The sequence below is a fragment of the Triticum aestivum genome, chromosome 6B, assembly GCF_018294505.1.
Source record: "Triticum aestivum cultivar Chinese Spring chromosome 6B, IWGSC CS RefSeq v2.1, whole genome shotgun sequence".
Lineage (NCBI taxonomy): Eukaryota > Viridiplantae > Streptophyta > Magnoliopsida > Poales > Poaceae > Triticum > Triticum aestivum.
The window spans coordinates 729,468,069-729,486,371 of NC_057810.1; the positions used below are offsets into that span (position 1 = coordinate 729,468,069).

At 42.2% G+C, this 18,303-nt stretch overlaps 1 pseudogene; it reads right to left on the reverse strand.

Moving 5' to 3' along the window:
- Positions 1-1,011: 1,011 nt before the first annotated feature.
- LOC123139824 (uncharacterized) lies at positions 1,012-11,102 on the reverse strand (annotated as a pseudogene).
- Between the last annotated feature and the right edge of the window lie 7,201 nt (positions 11,103-18,303).

Sequence of the window (18,303 nt, forward strand, 5' to 3'; positions counted from 1 at the left end):
AGCAATCTGGTGCACGGGCCATGGAACTGTGCGCCAACGGGACGCATTCCCCTAAAAAATGTGGAAGCGGCAGGACTATATTTGCTGTTTTTTTTTCGGGATTCTTAGTTTTACATGGTATGTTTTTTGGTTTTTCTTCTGTTTCTTTCCGGCTTTATTTTGGTGTTTCTTTCAATTTTCGTTTTTTCTCCGGTTTTCTTGGTTTCTCCCTATTTTTCATTTTTCAACACATGTCTGCTTTTTCCCACACAATGCATATTTTTGTATACATAAGGAATTTTTTTAATACATGATTGATATTTTCTCATAAAATATTCTTGACTTTTCCTTTCAAATATGTGTTACCCATGTTCCAAATACATATTGGAGCATTTTTTTCAATTATAAAAAAATTGTATGGAACAAATATTTTTTTAAATATTATATTGTCACGAACAAATTTTTGAAACTCGTGAACCTTTTTCAAAATTTAATGTACATTTTATATGAATTATGTTATTTAAAAAAAGAAAGATTTTTTTTAGATGCTAGATACTTTATTTTGAAATATGTGGCATTTTTTAATGTCACAATTGTTTTTGTAAAAATGGTTAATATTTTGTTTTCACATGTTTAACATTTGCTACCTGTTTCATTCACATCATACATTTTGCGCATAAACCAGAAACATTTTTCTATATACATTTAATAACTTCAAATGCATGATTAACATTTTTTTTATTTTATGTAATATATATGCATTTACAATACTTCTATAATAAAAAATGTTAAAGAAGCAAATATAAAACATAAAAAATGTGTAGGAAAAATGGAAGGGAAAAATCATGTGTGATGTCAGCACAAAAACAAATTATGAAACTGATAGACAACATAAATGCACAAAATAGAGGACTATGATGAGGGTAAGCAATACTAAAATAGGAGTAAAATCGAAGCAACAGTAGCAATCACCAGCAGCAACACACAGGCGGCAGCAGCGCTCAAGCACCAGCAGGCCGGTGCACACCCACATCACCACGCCGCCTCCACGCGCAGGCCGTCGCCCCGCACAAGCACAGCGGCTCCCTGCACGGCGTGGCAGTTTTTTGTCAGGCCACAGCTGTCATAATCGAGGTTAAGTTTAACAACCCAATGAAAATCCTTCAAAGTGGTAGGTATGGGCGAACATTATTAAAGCAGTATATTGTTGGAACCCTAACCGTAATTGTCTTGGTTTTTTGCTATTCACTTCGGTTGAGAGCATAAAATAAAACCTTATCTATTTAAATTGCAAAAAAAAGGTCGTCCTCAAATGTTTTTTCACAAAAATCCTGTCGGACAATTTAATTATCACAGGAGGCTCTCAAGAGAACTGACATGTGTGTGCTGTCTCAGATAATGTTATCCACGACGATTTTGTTGAACTGTCTCGAATGACGATCTATCACATATCTCACAAAAGAAAAAAAGACGGTCTATCATGGAAGTTATGTACTACCGATGGTGTATTATCTTATATAGGAGTACAATGGAGGGCAAGTAAAGTGAGTACGTACTAGTTAGGTAGCTGTCCTTGTCTTGATCTTATCATGTTCTTCAAGAACAATGTATAGAAGTTTTTTTATCTCTAGGTACAATTTAGGGAGCAGTTTACCTGGACTTGCTATCCATACACTCCAGCAATGCTATTACAAATTCAACTCTTATTGAGTATTGTGTCGTCATTCTACTATTTTACTACTGATTTCCATCTCTCATCACAGTGTGGTCTCCCTCCGTTCCACACAAACAGGGCGGCGGCTTCTTTTCCTATCTTCTTCTCCAAAGCTTTCTAGGAGGCCTAGTATGCCTCAAACTAGATGAGCCGCGAGAAGGCCCTCTTCGCCGAGCTCGATGACAACATCTCCAGCAACGTCAAATTCGGTGACGACCCACCCCATCAACTCGTTCGGTAGCGCAGGTTGCATGCCACACTCACCATGCTGCTGAAAAGCGACAAGGCGGTAGGGGAGGTCATGAGCTGAGCAGACGATAGAGGAAGCGAAACGAGACGTACGGTGTGTTGATGGTCTGACTTGTTTAGTTCCCGGCAGGTTCATATATAAAAGTTGTACGATTGCGTCCACTACTGCCACCCTCACCTGATGCCGGCCTCCAATTCTAGTGGGATATCGTCACCGACTGATTTGCTGTACATTCTTCAGTATTTCAAGGACATGGCCAACTGCCAATCCGCACCTGACACCATCGAAGTTGTTGATCAGTAAATTCGTCCTACTTAGATTAGACGTGTGTTGCATGCTCCAGATTACAAAAAAAGGTAAATAATTGATCAAATAAGCTCCTAATTCGTTCTGCTTATAGGATGATGAAGATGTTAACAAGAGCCCTGGACAGATGTCAGATTCATAACATACTCCAATGTGATACAGTTCGTTATCGTGGCAGAGTTTTTTTTTTTTCAGTTTTATTACAAGCAAATTCTTTTTGAAGTACTTCCGTTCGTTTTGTTACTACGACATAACTTTGGCCAAAAGCTGAAACAAATGTCCACCGTGTAAAAGCAGGCAAATACATGAATGTAAGATAAGGTACGGCGTATGAATCAGAAAAGCTGCCTCACATACGTGCTAATGAAGTAATCAAACAACGAAAAGAACGTACCTGAAATGGTGGAGCCTCTCTGAAATTGTTTGCCTGGAGAACCTCTGACATAATGCTTGACATGGAAGCGATGAGCTGGCTGAAAGCTTCACTTGGAAGAGAGACCAAATTTGCCGCTTATTTCTAAATATGTTATGCCCCTAAGGTTATGGAATATCAGGATACTGTAATCCAGCACACTCGACTCATTAGATTTGAGAAGTGAAAAATCTGCCGTTTATCCTCATTGTTGGAAGTGTAGGAACTTCCCTGATGGACAACTCAGAAATTAGACCAGAAGGTGGAAGATGATGTGACAATATCAAACAAGGGCAATCATGGATGGTGAGTCTACGGAGATTCGATGTCCATTACTTTTGATCTCCTTGGGAAGGTAAAAATTGTAGAGGTGGACAAGTCGTTAGACTACTGCAAAATTCCAGGATTGGCATTCTAATCAACACCAACTTCTCCAGAGAAGGAACTGTTAACTCTCTGAGAACATGCAGGTCCATCAACTCCAACTCCTTGAGCGCCCTCATTTCTCTTAGTGGAAGGATTGGCCAGTTGCCGCAACAACATATATCAATGTAAGTGTCCAAGAATTTGCAAATGTCTTGAGCATGAAAAATTAGAGGGAAGAAAATTACTTCATTATACGAGGACACTGCCCGATGGAGAGTTTGCCGAGAGACGTAAACCATGACTTCTCCTGTGCATCGAAAGAAGAGTAACTCTGGAAAAGAGTGAACTCATTCAGTTGAGGGCAGTTCTTCATCATCAAAACCCTTAGACTGGAAGTCAATTCCATCCCATAAGAACCAATACTTTTTACAATTTTGGCATATCAATCAGGGTCAACTCTTCCAAGGAAGGAACTGAGATTTCCATCAAATTCAACATCCTGATCAATGTTAGCTTCCTAAGGGAAGGCATTTCAATAGATCGAAGAATTTTCCATTCCCTGCAGTTCTCTAGATGAAGTATTTGCAGTGAGGTAACCGAGAGCGTACTGGAAAGCCAGGTTGGGGAGGTAGCACCACCATATCATGTTATTTCAAGAGTTTTGAGATCCTGGTGTGGTTGGAGACCTTCAAGCACATTCTTTGCTGCCTCTGGTTGAAGGCTCGTGCTGTTATCCTCCCATGACAAGGACAATGTTTCTAGATACTCTTTGTCTAACAGCCTGGCTCCCCTCGCCTCTTCTTTAGTCTTCACATTTTGAAGTTGAGAAATTTCAAGTTGTACAAGCTCATCCATGGACTGAAGTTGACTTATCTCAAAACTGCCAACATTTTTAACCTTGAATCTTAGTTCCTGAAGAGACTTCATGTTGCCAACACAAGCTATTGCATGATGCACTTTCTCATGAGAAATAAAATGGCGCAAATTAACAAGATTATGCATATCGGCAGGAACAGCAAGATTGCCTGAAATACCCACATTCAATACTTGAAGGTGATAAAGTTATGTCAAATCTTCAGGAAGCGCAGTGTTACGGTCGACTCCATATTTTTTTTTAGAAAAGGAGGATGACCCCCGGCCTCTGCATCTATCTGGGAGATGCATACGGCCACTTTATTGATTATTCTCGAGGACCTTACAAAGTATTACAACAAAGTGTCTGAATCCACCGTCTTGGCAACACATGCCGCTACTCCTATCCAAAATGATGAAGGGGTGCTAGCTGGGCCACTACCCAAACCACTCACCTAAGCCTAACATCAAAAGCCGGAAGCTGAAACATATTCGGAAGCCCCAGCCGAGCCACATACCGGGTCTGGGGCACAATCCGGTCAGACGCACTCGTGTGTCGTCGCCGCCATCTTCCACAGGTCCATCTTCAGATCATATTGAGGCTTCTACCTTGTCAGGCCACTCAGCCATCGACGCCCCCATGACGCCAGACAGCATCCTCCTCCTGCACGAGTCCACCTCCGCGTATCAGGCACCGAGTCTCCACAGCACCATGCCGTCGAGATCCGCCACCATCAATGGTAAGATGAAGCACCGCTCCACCAAAGTCGTTGTCCTCTAGTCCCTCGAGTCTGTGTGCTCCTCCAAGAATGACGCCCCCAGGGGGGAAACGACACCAAAGAGCCGCCGTCATCCGATCTACTGATCTAGGGTTTCCCCCGGAGGTCGCAGAGAGTGGCCTTGAACATCTCCATGGCGATACCTTCAGAAAGGGAACGACGCAGACATCGTCGCCATCGCCGGCCTTGGCAATAGCCAACGGCAGGTTTTCACCCAGATCTGATCGAAGACCTCCATCTCTCGTGCACGGGTCGCCGCCGTCCTTGTCGGGATCTGGATGATCCCGCCTGCCAGATCTTAGCACGGAGAAGCCCGCCCACCGAGACCCTCCGGCCGAGCAGGGGAGGCAGAGGCCGCGCACACAGGATCAGATCCGCGATGGATCCAAGCCCGCGCCGCCGCCCCGGAGTCTGCTCCGCGCACAGCCGCCACCGCCTGCCGAGGCTCGCCGCCGCGTGCCCCGCGCCCCGCCACCGCTCGCCGAGGCCTGCCGCCGCAGGACACCGCCGCCAGCCGCCTAGATCCGCCGCCCGCAGAAGAAGGGGAGTCGGGAGAGGGAATCCCCCCGCCGCCGCCGTCTGCCACGCGGGTTTCACCCGACAGCGTAACCCGGCAGCGGTGCAAGGAGGGGAGAAGGAGGGGGCGGCGGCTGTGCCTAGGGTTGGAGGCCCCGAGTCGTCCAGGGCGGGGGCGACGCGAGGGACGTGATGTCTTTTAAAATGGGGAGAGTTTCACTTCCCGGCCTCTGCACCAACTAAGGATGCATACGGCCATTTTAGTATGAGTACCAAGATAAACATGATCCTCAGAATTTTTTAAATGAGTATCAAGATATTTCTTCACGAGTGGTTCCACCACACATCAAGCTTGATCCTCAATAAACGGGAGAAAACCCCTGTGCATCACCTGTCAATTCTGGGAATTGAACTCGCGTCATTGGGTTGCACAACCACATACCCAACCACTGAGCCAAGGCTCTCTCTGCACGGTCGACTCCATATACAAATATATTCCTTTTGTATACACAAACATATTCAAGATAGTGAAGATGGCATGGATTTATCAAACTGTTTATAGAGCTGACGTCAGCACCTGTCACATAGATTCTTAGGAACCGTAAACATTTTGCCTCCTTGCATAAACTACGTATGGACCCTAATATATTTATGCTGCTTCACCCAAACAACATCAAGGTCCTCAATTTTTTGCAAAGGCCCAACCTTCTATGGTATTTTGTCAAGCCTCTCACTAGGAAAATTGATATTTTCATCTTTATCAAAAGCAGTAGTTATGATTGAAAAATGGCGAACACTTGGTCGAATTGCCAATTTATGGTATTTTGTCAAACCTCTCAGGTTTCAATCCATGTACAGTAGCACACTCATTTGATGAAACCATCACTGCCAATTCATGCATTAGATCATGCATAACACAGAGTGAGCCATCCTTCTGGAAGAAGCCCAAATCCACTAATCTATCGAAATATTTCTGCCCTGTTTCCTCCAATCTCATCGCAGGGTCTTCGCACTGCACAAAACTTTGTGACATCCAAGCATAGACCAAAACTTCCTCATTAAATCGGTAGTCCTTTGGAAACAAAGAGCAGTATGAGAAACAACGTTGAAGGTGGACTGGTAAATAATCATAACTGAGCTTCAAGATGGGTAAAATATCATCAGGATATTCTTGATGAGATTTCCATTTGTCCCAAACTGCCGTCCAGTGCTTATAGCTAACATCTGTGCTCAGAAGTGCACCAACACTTCGTGCAGCTAGTGGGCAGCCTTTCAGTGCTTTAGCAATCTGTTTCCCAATAGATTGCAAACAAGGATGATGCTCACAGTTGTCATTGCGAAATGCACATGCCTTGAAGAACAGCCAAAACTCCTTTTCATCCAGACCACTCAATGTGATTTCATCCATAGTTCGTATCATTTTTGCCACTGATTTTGTTCTAGTTGTTGCTAGTACCATGCAACCATTTGCTTGGTTACTTTTCAATGGAGCCAAGAGTTTAATCCATCCACTCCTGTCCGTGTCTTCCCTCATATCGTCCAATACAAGCAGAAATCTTTTGTTCCTAATATTCTCCAAAAGGATCTCCTGCAACTTATTCAAGCTGCTTTTTTTCTCATACGATCTATCTTCACATACAAGCTCTAGGATCTGAAGTGTTAGACCCACTACATCAAAGTTAGTGGATACACAGACCCACATTTGCAAATCGAAATGACCTTTAATTCTTTTATCATGGTATACATATCTAGCAAGCGTTGTCTTCCCAATTCCACCAATACCAACCACTGGCAAAATATTCAGATCACCAGATTCCCCCTTTATCAACAGGTCTATTATCTTGTCTCTTTCTGCATCCCTCCCATACACTTGACATTCAGTTGAAAAAGAAGTTGTCATCTGAGCATTGCTGGCAATATTCTGACTCTTACTTGAATTCTCGCTCGGAGACATGCCATCATAGGTGGAATGGATACTCCCTGCCTCAGCCTTGTACTCTGCAAATTGCAACAATCATGAGTAGTTGGTTAATGTTGCATCTAGTCTCTAATTAAACTAGTATTAATTCAGTTGCTTTCAAACTACATCATATGCTAAGGAACCCATCTTACCATCTTCTGGGCCTTCCTGTGAAGATTGGGAATCCATTTTCACATCCACCCCCACAATATGTTGTGGGCCCCAACTTTTGAAATCATAGGTGGGAGGCTTAGGGAGCATTTTAGCATCTTTGTAGATAGTAGATTCTGCAGACCAATACATTTATGAGAAATGTAAAACCTGTATCCCCCAAGAAATAAAGTGTTGCTTTCGACTTTCAGAAGTTCATACAAACAAATGCCATAATTAGAATTTAGCAGTGGAACATATACTACTATAGATTCTTTACAACGACACCTAAATTATCAGACACACCCGTGATGGCAAGTTCACAAAAGTTGCGGTTTTATTTGTTTAGTTATCGAATGGCAAGTCCAGCAGCCCCACTATCATTACCCTCTATACCTAATAGGTAGAAAGTGAGAAAAAGGTGTTCTGTAATCCTCTATAGCCATTGCAAATCGTTTGGCTAACAGAGTGCATAATGTGGCAAATAATGCACGAGCTAATCCACACAAAAATAGCCTACATTTTATGATGCAACATAAATACAGATATATTCGTACAGAAACAATAATTTATTCCGCAAAAAAATATTTGTGTAATTTGGATCAACTCGTCAAATACATGTATCCAACTCCAACCTATATCTTTGACCATCATATCCTTGGTCAAGCACTATACACGCAAATTTAGCTATGAATGATACACTTGTAGTCCTTGTTCAGTAAACTAAGACAAGAACTATATATTAGCCTTGACACCCATTCCATTTTTTTATGTATTGAAAAGAATAGGGCTTAAATATGAATCAATTATTCTTACCTTCTTCAATGTGTGTAGACAAGGACTCCACCGCTTCGATGATTTCCTCTTCCTCCACCATATTATGTCCGTCCGATATTTGAACTTGTGGCGGCGGAATGTTAGAGGATCTTGTGGCAACCTCCCAAATCCCTGCGTCCCCCAAGGTGATCTCAACATGGAGATTTTTGAGAGAACTAAGATACTTGATGCCATAATCACCAAACACAGGATCTCTCTGTCCCTGCACGTAGCACAGAAGCCCAAGCCTTGCTAGCTTCGGCAGAGCCTCTGGTTCGGTTACCAACCCTGTCCAACTATTCAAGCAAGTGAGTGTAAATTTCGTCAGACAGTGGAACAACCCGGGCTGAACCACTATCCTTTGTTCTGCGGCTGCAACCTGCGATGATATGCTGAGAACTAACAGAGCTGGCAGGGATCCCAAAACATTCATCATTTCCTCTTCCACTTGATAAACCCTGATGTCGAGGAAATCAAGGTTGACAAGCGAGATTATCCTCTCTGGAATTCTGGGGAAATAATATCCTCCGCTCAAATAGAGTTTCTGAAGAGACTGAGGATGAGGTGACCAAGAATCCAAGAAACTGAGAGAAGAACCATATTTGCTTTCGATGCTTAGAGATTGGAGCTTGGATAGTTCCTTCAGCGACAAGAGTAGATTATCCTCATATCCTTTAATATCACCGCACACATCGGAAATGGACCATATTAGTTGGACAATCCTCAGTTTAGTCAACTGTCCCACACCCAACAGTGAATTTGTTGAGTTGGTGGTGTTAACTTGAATCCCTGAAAGCTCCTCCAGAGACTGCATGTCGCCAACTCCATCTGGCAATTCCACATTACAGACAAGTAAATATACCAAACGCCATAAGCCAAGAATGCTTGTTGGCAGCCTTCTGATGGAAGTCTTGGTAAGATCAAGAGTCTCAAGAAACTGCAGTTCCCCTATCTGTTCAGGAAGCTCAACAACTCCACTCATTTGGAGTCCCAAATACTTCAACTGAAAAAGGCTCCCTATAGTTCCAAGATAGTTTTTACATGGATCTCCCTGAACATCCAAATCTAACACCCGTAACGCTCGATTATTTGAAAGGATCGGTGCACTTTGAGCAGACCCAAAAACTGTGAGTGAGCGGATGGGAGAAGCAGATATGGTTGATGGAATTGGAAAATGTTTTTGACCATGGTAGTTGAGAGATAACCGTCGGACCTTGTCTGTTGTGCGGAATTCTTGAGCCTGTCCATCAACCAACATACCAAAGTTTTCTTCAGCAGATATGGATTCAATTAGACTAAGTATCAAATTATGGACTTGACAGGCTTCAGCTCGACCATCATACTGGATTCCCACAGGTTGGACCATCCCCTGTTAATAAGTTCATTGAAATAGCGCTGCCCTACTTCTTCCAAGTTGCCATGTTCACTTCTCATGCCGATGAAGCCTTCACCTATCCATCTTCTTACTAATTTGTTTCTGCTGATGATATAGCCTTCCGGATACAAGCATAGATACAGTAAGCATGTCTTCAACTGCTGGGGAAGGTCATTATAATAGATGTACAATATATTTTTCACTCCTTGAAAACTGTCGCAACTGTGGGCCTGGCTCTCCTCAGGTGCTAAACCTTTCTTTTTGAGGTGACCCTCAAGTGCTAAATCAATAAAACCTTGTATCACTTTCCATTGCTCTTCTGAACTTGACTTGCTGGCCAGCAAACTAGCTATGGTGAGGATTAAGATGGGCCACCCACCACATTTTCTCAGCATTTCAGTACCAATTTCTTCTAAGGAATAAGGCCACTGCTTTTCAAGGCCAAATGTTCTCTCCATGAATAATCTTGTTCCTTCTACTTCCGGAAGATATTTCATTCGATATATCGAGTCTGCAGCAGTTGAGCAACATGACATAGCTATGTCATCGATGCATGTCGTCATCAATATTCGACTGCCAAGATTATTTCCAGGCAAGGCACATCTGATCAATCTCCATGCACGTGTGCTCCACACACCGTCGAGCACGACAAAGTACCTGTCATGCGGTTTAAGAATCAACATTTAGTCAACACATTCTAGAGAGAAGCACTGTGTAATTCCTGTACGTATCGAGCCTATTTTCAGATACAAGACTACATGTATGCATCCAACATACCAGAATGTATAAAATATCCTCTCTCTTTTTTTTCTAAAACAGAGTAGCAATGAACATGACATACTACTTTTGACTAAACCAGAATAATCTCATATTGATGGGCAGATGAATTTCAGACTGAAGCAGCTTAATTACAACTCCCTCTGTAAACTAATGTAAGGCATTTTTGCAGTTCAAATTGAACTACAAAAACGTCTTATACTAGTGTACAGAGGTAGTACTACTAGTTTAATTTGAATGAGTAGACTCAAAATTAACGAACTACTTGTGGATTTCCTTCATAAACAACAAAGGACAAATGTGCACAACGCGGTAGCAACTGATATGAGCTGGAACATAACACAGTAATTTTGTATAGAAACAGAGTAATTGCATGTTGATGGACAGAGATGAACCTCTTGGCCTTGAGTACTTGTATGAGCTTATGCGTGAGTCGCTCCTCTTGGCATGCCTCTATGCTGGCACCTTGTTGGGCACTGAGCTGTGATCCAAGAGCTTGAAGAATCTCCTGAATGCTTGTGTTTTGGGACATTGACACAAAAGCGGAGCAATCAAATTTTCCTTGAATATCGTTAAATACCTCTTTGGTAAGTGTAGTCTTTCCTATACCTTCAGGACCCAGAACAGAGACCACCTTCAATTGTTGCTTGTCATCCATGACCATGAGCAGAGCCGTGAGCTCGTCCCTGGGGCCATCGATACCAACAAGTCCGTCCCCCCCGGCATAGAGTGCCGACAAATGAGCATCTATGGACATAGCTGGGCGCCAACTGGGTATGTCTTGTTCTGGGGGGAAGCTGGGCTCCATGCCGATCTTGAACCTCTTGTGCCGCTCAATCACTTCCGCCATACGAACCTTAAGCTCTTGAAAAGGTTGAAACTTGGCAAGGTATCATCATTTCACCCGCATAGCATGTGCAAAAAAGTAGAGAGGGTTACGGCAAAAACTAGATGCACTTCGTGTACAAACTGGACAATCTCTTAGGAACTATCAGGGTTTCGCACGAAAACTCATCTGTTACACTGGCTATTCAACATTTTAATAACTTAGTACAACTCCGGACTTTTTTGGCGTTCAGATGCACAATTCAAATCCATGTCATCAACTTTCAACCCTTTCTGACATAATTTGCTATTTTCGATGCATTTACTGATTTGTTTTCAGAGCTAAATCACCGTGAAAGTGAAAAGCACTACAAAATGAACTCTGAAAAGGTTGAAACTTGGCAAGGTATCATCATTTCTCCCGCATAGCATGTGCAAAAAAGTACAGAGGGTTACGGCAAAAACTGGATGCACTTCGTGTACAAACTGAACAATCTCTTAGGAAGTATCAGGGTTTCGAACCAAAACTCATCTCTTACACCGAGTATTCAATATTTTAATAACTTAGCACAACTCCGGACTTTTTTTGTGTTCAGGTGCACAATTCAAATCCATGTCATCCACTTTCAACCCTTTCTGACATAATTTGTTGTTTTCGATGCATTTACTGATTTGTTTTCAGAGCTAAATCACCGTGAAAGTGAAAAGCACTACAAAATGAACTAAAAAATCACTACTAATATGAATATAATGATAAAATACACTAATATTAAATATAAGAAACTCTAAATACAACAAAAAACTACTCACAAATAAATAGAAGAAAATATATAAACCACAAAAGAAAAAACTATATGAAAAAAATTATTTTCGCGCTGCCCAGTGGGCCTGCTCGGCCTTGGGTGTGCACATGCAGGCCCATAAGGCCCAGCAGGCTCACAGGGCAGCGCGGTAAAGTTAGGCCCAGAGGCCTGCATTATATACGAGCTCGAAGGAGCAGCGGTGGCTGGGTTTATAAACCAGTGCGGCTGCCCTTTGCTCGGCGAGGTGGGACTAAACGATGAGCAGCGCGGAACGGGAGCGCACCCCCTTTACTACCGGTTCGTGTCTCAAACCGGTACTAAAGGGTGGGTCTTTAGTACCAGTGGAGCCACGAACCGGTACTAAAGGGGGTTCCTGGCCAAATTTAAACTTTACTACCGGTTCCTGGCTCCAACTGGTACTAAAGGCCTCCCCTATATAACTGATGTCTACTACACAACCTTCTTCTCATAGACGTTGTTGGGCCTCCAAGTGCAGAGGTTTGTAGGACAGTAGCAAATTTCACTCAAGTGGATGACCTAAGGTTCATCAATCCGTAGGAGGTGTAGGATGAAGATGGTCTCTCTCAAACAACCCTGCAACCAAATAACAAAGAGTCTCTTGTGTCACCAACACACCCAATAGAATGGTAAATTGTATAGGTGCGGTAGTTTGGCGAAGAGATGGTGATACAAGTGCAATATAGATGGTAGATAAAGGTTTTTGTAATCTGAAATTATAAAAACAACAAGGTAACAAGTAGTAAAAGTGAGCGTAAACGGTATTGCAATGATAGGAAACAAGGCCTCGGGTTCATACTTTCACTAGTGCAAGTTCTCTCAATAATAATAACATAGATAGATCATAAAACAATCCCTCAACATGCAACAAAGAGTCCCTCCAAAGACACTAATAGCGGAGAACAAACAAAGAGATTATGATAGGGTACGAAACCATCTCAAAGTTATTCTTTCGGATCGATCTATTCAAGAGTTCGTACTAGAATAACACCTTAAGACACAAATCAGCCAAAACCCTAATGTCACCTAGATACTCCATTGTCACCTCAAGTATCCTTGGGCATGATTATACGATATGCATCACACAATCTCAGATTCATCTATTCAACCAACACAAAGTACTTCAAAGAGTGCCCCAAAGTTTCTACCGGAGAGTCAAGACAAAAACATGTGCCAACCCCTATGCATAGGTTCATGGGCGGAAGCCGCAAGTTGATCACCAAAACATACATCAAGTGGATCACGTGAATATCCCATTGTCACCACAGATAAGCACGGCAAGACATACATCAAGTGTTCTCAAATCCTTAAAGACTCAATCCGATAAGATAACTTCAAAGGGAAAACTCAATCCATTACAAGAGAGTAGAGGGGGAGAAACATCATAAGATCCAACTATAATAGCAAAGCTCGCGATACATCAAGATCGTGCCATAGAGAGAACACGAGAGAGAGAGAGAGAGAGAGAGATCAAACACATAGCTACTGGTACATACCCTCAGCCCCGAGGGTGAACTACTCCCTCCTTGTCATGGAGAGCACCGGGATGATGAAGATGGCCACCGGTGAGGGATTCCCCCTCCGGCAGGGTGCCGGAACGGGCTCACGAGAGGTTTTTGGTGGCTACAGAGGCTTGCGGCGGCGGAACTCCCGATCTATCTTGTTCTTCGATGTTTTTAGGGTATATGGGAAGATATAGGCGAAAGAAGTCGGCCGGGGGAGGCTCGAGGGGCCCATGAGACAGGGGGCGCGCCCTCCTATCTCCTGGCCTCTTCGAAGCTTCCCTATCTTGTACTCCAAGTCTCCCGGATCATGTTCGTTTCAGAAATCACGCTCCCGAAGGTTTCATTCCGTTTGGACTCCATTTGATATTCCTTTTCTTCGACATACTGAAACAGGCAATAAAACAGCAATATGGGCTGGGCCACCGATTAGTAGGTTAGTCCCAAAAGTAATATAAAAGTGTCTAATACAGCCCGTAATCATTCAAAACAAATAAGAAAATAGCATGAATGCTTCATAAATTATAGATACGTCGGAGACGTATCAGCATCCCCAAGCTTAATTCCTGCTCGTCCTCGAGTAGGTAAATGATAAAAGAAAGAATTTATGAAGTGTGAATGCTAGCAGGGGCACAAGTTTGATCAATGATAATTTCAATCACCTTTTCTAGCATGATTATATGTCATAATAGTAGTTCATCTCGTAAAACTTCTCATGAACAAGTAACAAGCAATTCACATGTTAAAGCATAGACCATAAACTTTCTTGAAAACTAGCAAACTTCATTCTTAGTCATCAAACAATTGCAATTCATCTTATTTTTAGGAAGGGTCTATGTCAGAGCTTTGATTTAGCAAACTCCACATACTCAACTATCATATAGTCTTCTACAATTGCTAACACTCACGTAATACTTATGGTTATGGAGTTTTAATCGGACACTAAGAAAGATAGGGGCTTATAGTGTTGCCTCCCAACGTATTCACCTTTGGGTGATGTCAACAATAATAGTTCATGCTAACTCCACATACTCAACTATCATATAGTCTTCTACAATTATGAAAAAGGGAAAGGTGAAGATCACCTTGATCTTGCATAAAGTAAAAAGACATAAAGTAAAAGATAGGCCCTTCGCAGAGGGAAGCAGAGGTTGTCATGTGCTTTTATGGTTGGATGCACAAAATCTTAATGCAAAAGAATGTCACAACGACTGCGAAGACCAACGCGGCCTGTGCGACAGAAATTTCCTAGTTGATGATAGGCGCTTCAGCATCAAGTTGGATGAGACCTTCGAAGTGGATACAGTAAGTCACAACGACAAATCTTTTTTCATAATTAAGCATGACCTATATATGCTTCATTTGCTTCAACTTATTATTTTAAATTTTCACTGTTCTACTACCGTATCCCCTGTCATGCAAGAATTTTTGTCTTGGATAAGATAGGTTTCAGTCGTAACAAAACTATGGAGGTAAAGAGAGTTTACTTGAAGACCGAGCATGGTTATACCTTCAACGTCAAATTATATAATCAAGAAACCTACACCCATTTTGAATGCAAAACTTGGCAAGCACTATGTAAGGCTTATGCATTTGAGCCTGATATGTTTATCACCTTTGATATTCGTCTCGAAGATGATATTGAAGGTAATAGAGACATTTGGGTCGATGTGCAGACGCCTCCAGTTCTACCATTATGTGAGTTTCTCATGCCATATTTATGTTCGATATTGTTTTTTCAAAAATAGTTGACAACTAATTTCTATTGACAGCTTATTTCCATTCAAGCAAACATGTCCAGCGCTTGGTAGACAGGACCGTCCACTGTCTCGGGGCTGAACTAAACTACGAGGAGATAAGTCAATATGTTTCATGGCTTGAGGATCTTGATGCTGTCAAGAGAAATTATTTTCCTAGACTTGCAAATCTTAGTACTCAAAACGTGCGACCAATAGTGTTCGTATTGAACTACGGTCACATGTATTTAGGAAAGATGGTAAGATTTTTACTATTTATCCTCAGTGCATCTTTTGCATACATTATTTTTTTAAGCTAAACTTCATGTTGCTAAGTATGATACTATACGATGTTCTCTTCAACAGGGACTCCCGATGATAGTTGTGCCTCAGTGGATCTCTACTAAAGGTCGCATGTCAATTGTTAGCTTACGGCCAAGACATCCTACATTACACGCGAGTGCATTCAGGATTTCTAGAACCGAGGAATGCTTAGTAGTGAAAGACTGGACCAAAATTGTGAATGATCGCAGAGAAGTACTAGGAGTCAACAAGCAGAAGCGCAACCCACGATTAGGAGACAGGTTCGTCTGCATGCTCCAATATGATGATCATGAGAGCTACACATGTTCTATGCCATTTTACCTGAGAGAGAGCAGCAGGAGTGATTAGCATGCTCTTAGTACTTTCCTCTCATGTCCGTGTTCTTCGTCCTGAATTTAATCTCAAAGAGTGATCATGTTGAACTCGATGATATCTTTCCTTCTGATACAAAGTGAATGTTTCTTCTTTAAGCTGATATTGATGGCGATTAGATAGCGGTAATGACTATGATGATTAAACAGTGATAATGACGACTATAATGATTTTTAGCTAGCTAGTATACCGTTAACTTGTTGGTGATGATGATGATGATGATGATGATGATGAGTTATTATATCATTTATGAAAGAAACCGCAGATTAGTTTCAACTGGATGGATCCTAGCTAGCTAAGTGATCACTTTAGCTAGGATCCATGCATGCATCCAGTTGAAACTAATCTGCGGGTACTTTCACCTAATGATTTAACAAATCATTATAATGTAAAAACAATCTCTAAATTAAATTGAAAACACAAAACTAAAGGAAAAATAAAAAAACCAAAACCCCCCGAACATTTAGTACCGGTTGGTGTTACCAACCGGTACTATAGGTCTCCCCGCACCCGGCCCTGGCTCGTGCCACGTGGTGGCACTTTAGTGGCGGTTCGTGACGAACCGGTACTAAAGGGAGGACCTTTAGTCCCCCACCCTTTAGTGTCGGTTACACAATCAGCACTAAAAGCCCTTACGAACCGGTGCTATAGCCCGGTTCTGCACTAGTGACTTTGCACTTTGCCAGGATGGTCGTTCATGTGTGTGTGTGTGTGTTGTGTTGGTTGTGTGCATCCTAATTATATAGAGGCCGGATGTGTACTCATTATGATTGTATCTCTCGATGCTACTCTATGAGTCAATGTAAAACACCCTTTATCGGAAAGAAGGGAAAACATGGCATGTTTGGGACTACTCTCCTCCATCAAAATCAGTTTCGCGCCACCATATTCATTTTGGAGCAGTTTCATACAGAAGTTCCAACTCTTCCAAAGAGAATGTTTGGCTTTCATCTAGCTCCAACTTCAAGAATGGGAAATCTATTTGATTCGATGAGTGGGGAAAAACGAAGGGGTATTCACTTACTGGTGGCAGTGGTTGGTAATTTCCTTCTAACTCCAGCTTCTACAGTTTTTTTTGGATCACCTCCTAAAGAGCTTCACAAAAGATAGGGAGTTGTACCCCAGATTCTAGTTTTTTTTTGAAACGGCATTATCGTGAAGCTACCCCATTTGGCTTGCGTTTTCTAGAACGAAGCTAAATTTCAAGGAGCGGGGTAGTTCCAAACATGCCCTTAACGTACGTCGTCATTGATGGACGGTGGGGAACGGCGGTGGTGGGACAAAGCCGAAGAACTATCTGATGTCATTGGTAGGCGATTCGATGCGTGCTTTGTTTCCTAAATTAATTTTGACATTTTTATTTCCTAATTAAGGTGATTAGGATCGGATGCATGACTCGTTTCCTAATTGATTACATTTTTCATTCCTAATTAAGGTGATTCTGATCTGGTTCGTGATTGATTTCCTAAATTATTTTGACAGCTTTTAATTTCTTATTAAGGTAATTTGATGTTATTGATATACCGTGTGCAGGATCTGGTGTAGGCTCTGGCAGAACATTGATCGCCTATGTTGTGTAGATATTTCAGAAAGCGTGCGTATCCAGCCAGATACTACCCTGATACGGCTGGATATGTATCCTATTCATATCCTTTGATTTATTGATTTAAAAATAAATTAATGTTTGATACGTCTGAGATACTGCTGCAATACATTTTGGATACGGGAAATCCTTCGTTTAATGTGAAAATCCCTTGACTCCATGGAGCCACCATACGTCTCCATAAATTCTCAGCTGGTCGAGTCCTCTCCTCTCCCACATGGTTTGTCCTTCTGAATTCCAATCCAATTACTTATCGGTCTCCAGCTCACCGCCGGCAGGACACTTGCGCCTCTCACATGCCGGAGGTATGTCTCTTTGATCTCCCTTCCGTTCTCGGATCTCTCTTCCCCATAAATACAAAAAGTATGCTTCATATCAAAAAACTCGTTATTTTTCATATTTTCAATAATATATACATATACACGATTGTATCTCTATCCTAGTTTTTAGAAAAATGGTGTATCGGGTGTTTCCCCGTATCGTGTATCCGATGCATATCCAAGTATCCATGCAATGTAGTTGATCGTGAGCCGTTTGATCAGGCGGCGGACCATCAAAATAATATGGACTCTTAGATTTCGTTAGATGGATCAGACAGACTAGGAAGAACCTGGTTATCCCGTGTATACTTGGCGGTGTGGCTTTAAGAGAATTAAAGTTCTGTCTTTCATAAGTAGTAGAGATACCACTACCCTGCCCTCGACAGCTCCTAGAGGCTAGAAGGCGTAGTTTTGTCTGAAGTGGTAACGTACGCCCTCCTCTCTCCCACCCCTCCATCTCCAGTCTTCTACTCCTCAATCGAATTTGCTTCGCTCATCTCACCGTGCTAGCCAGGCGCAGCAACTAGAGGCCGGAGAAGTTAAGGATG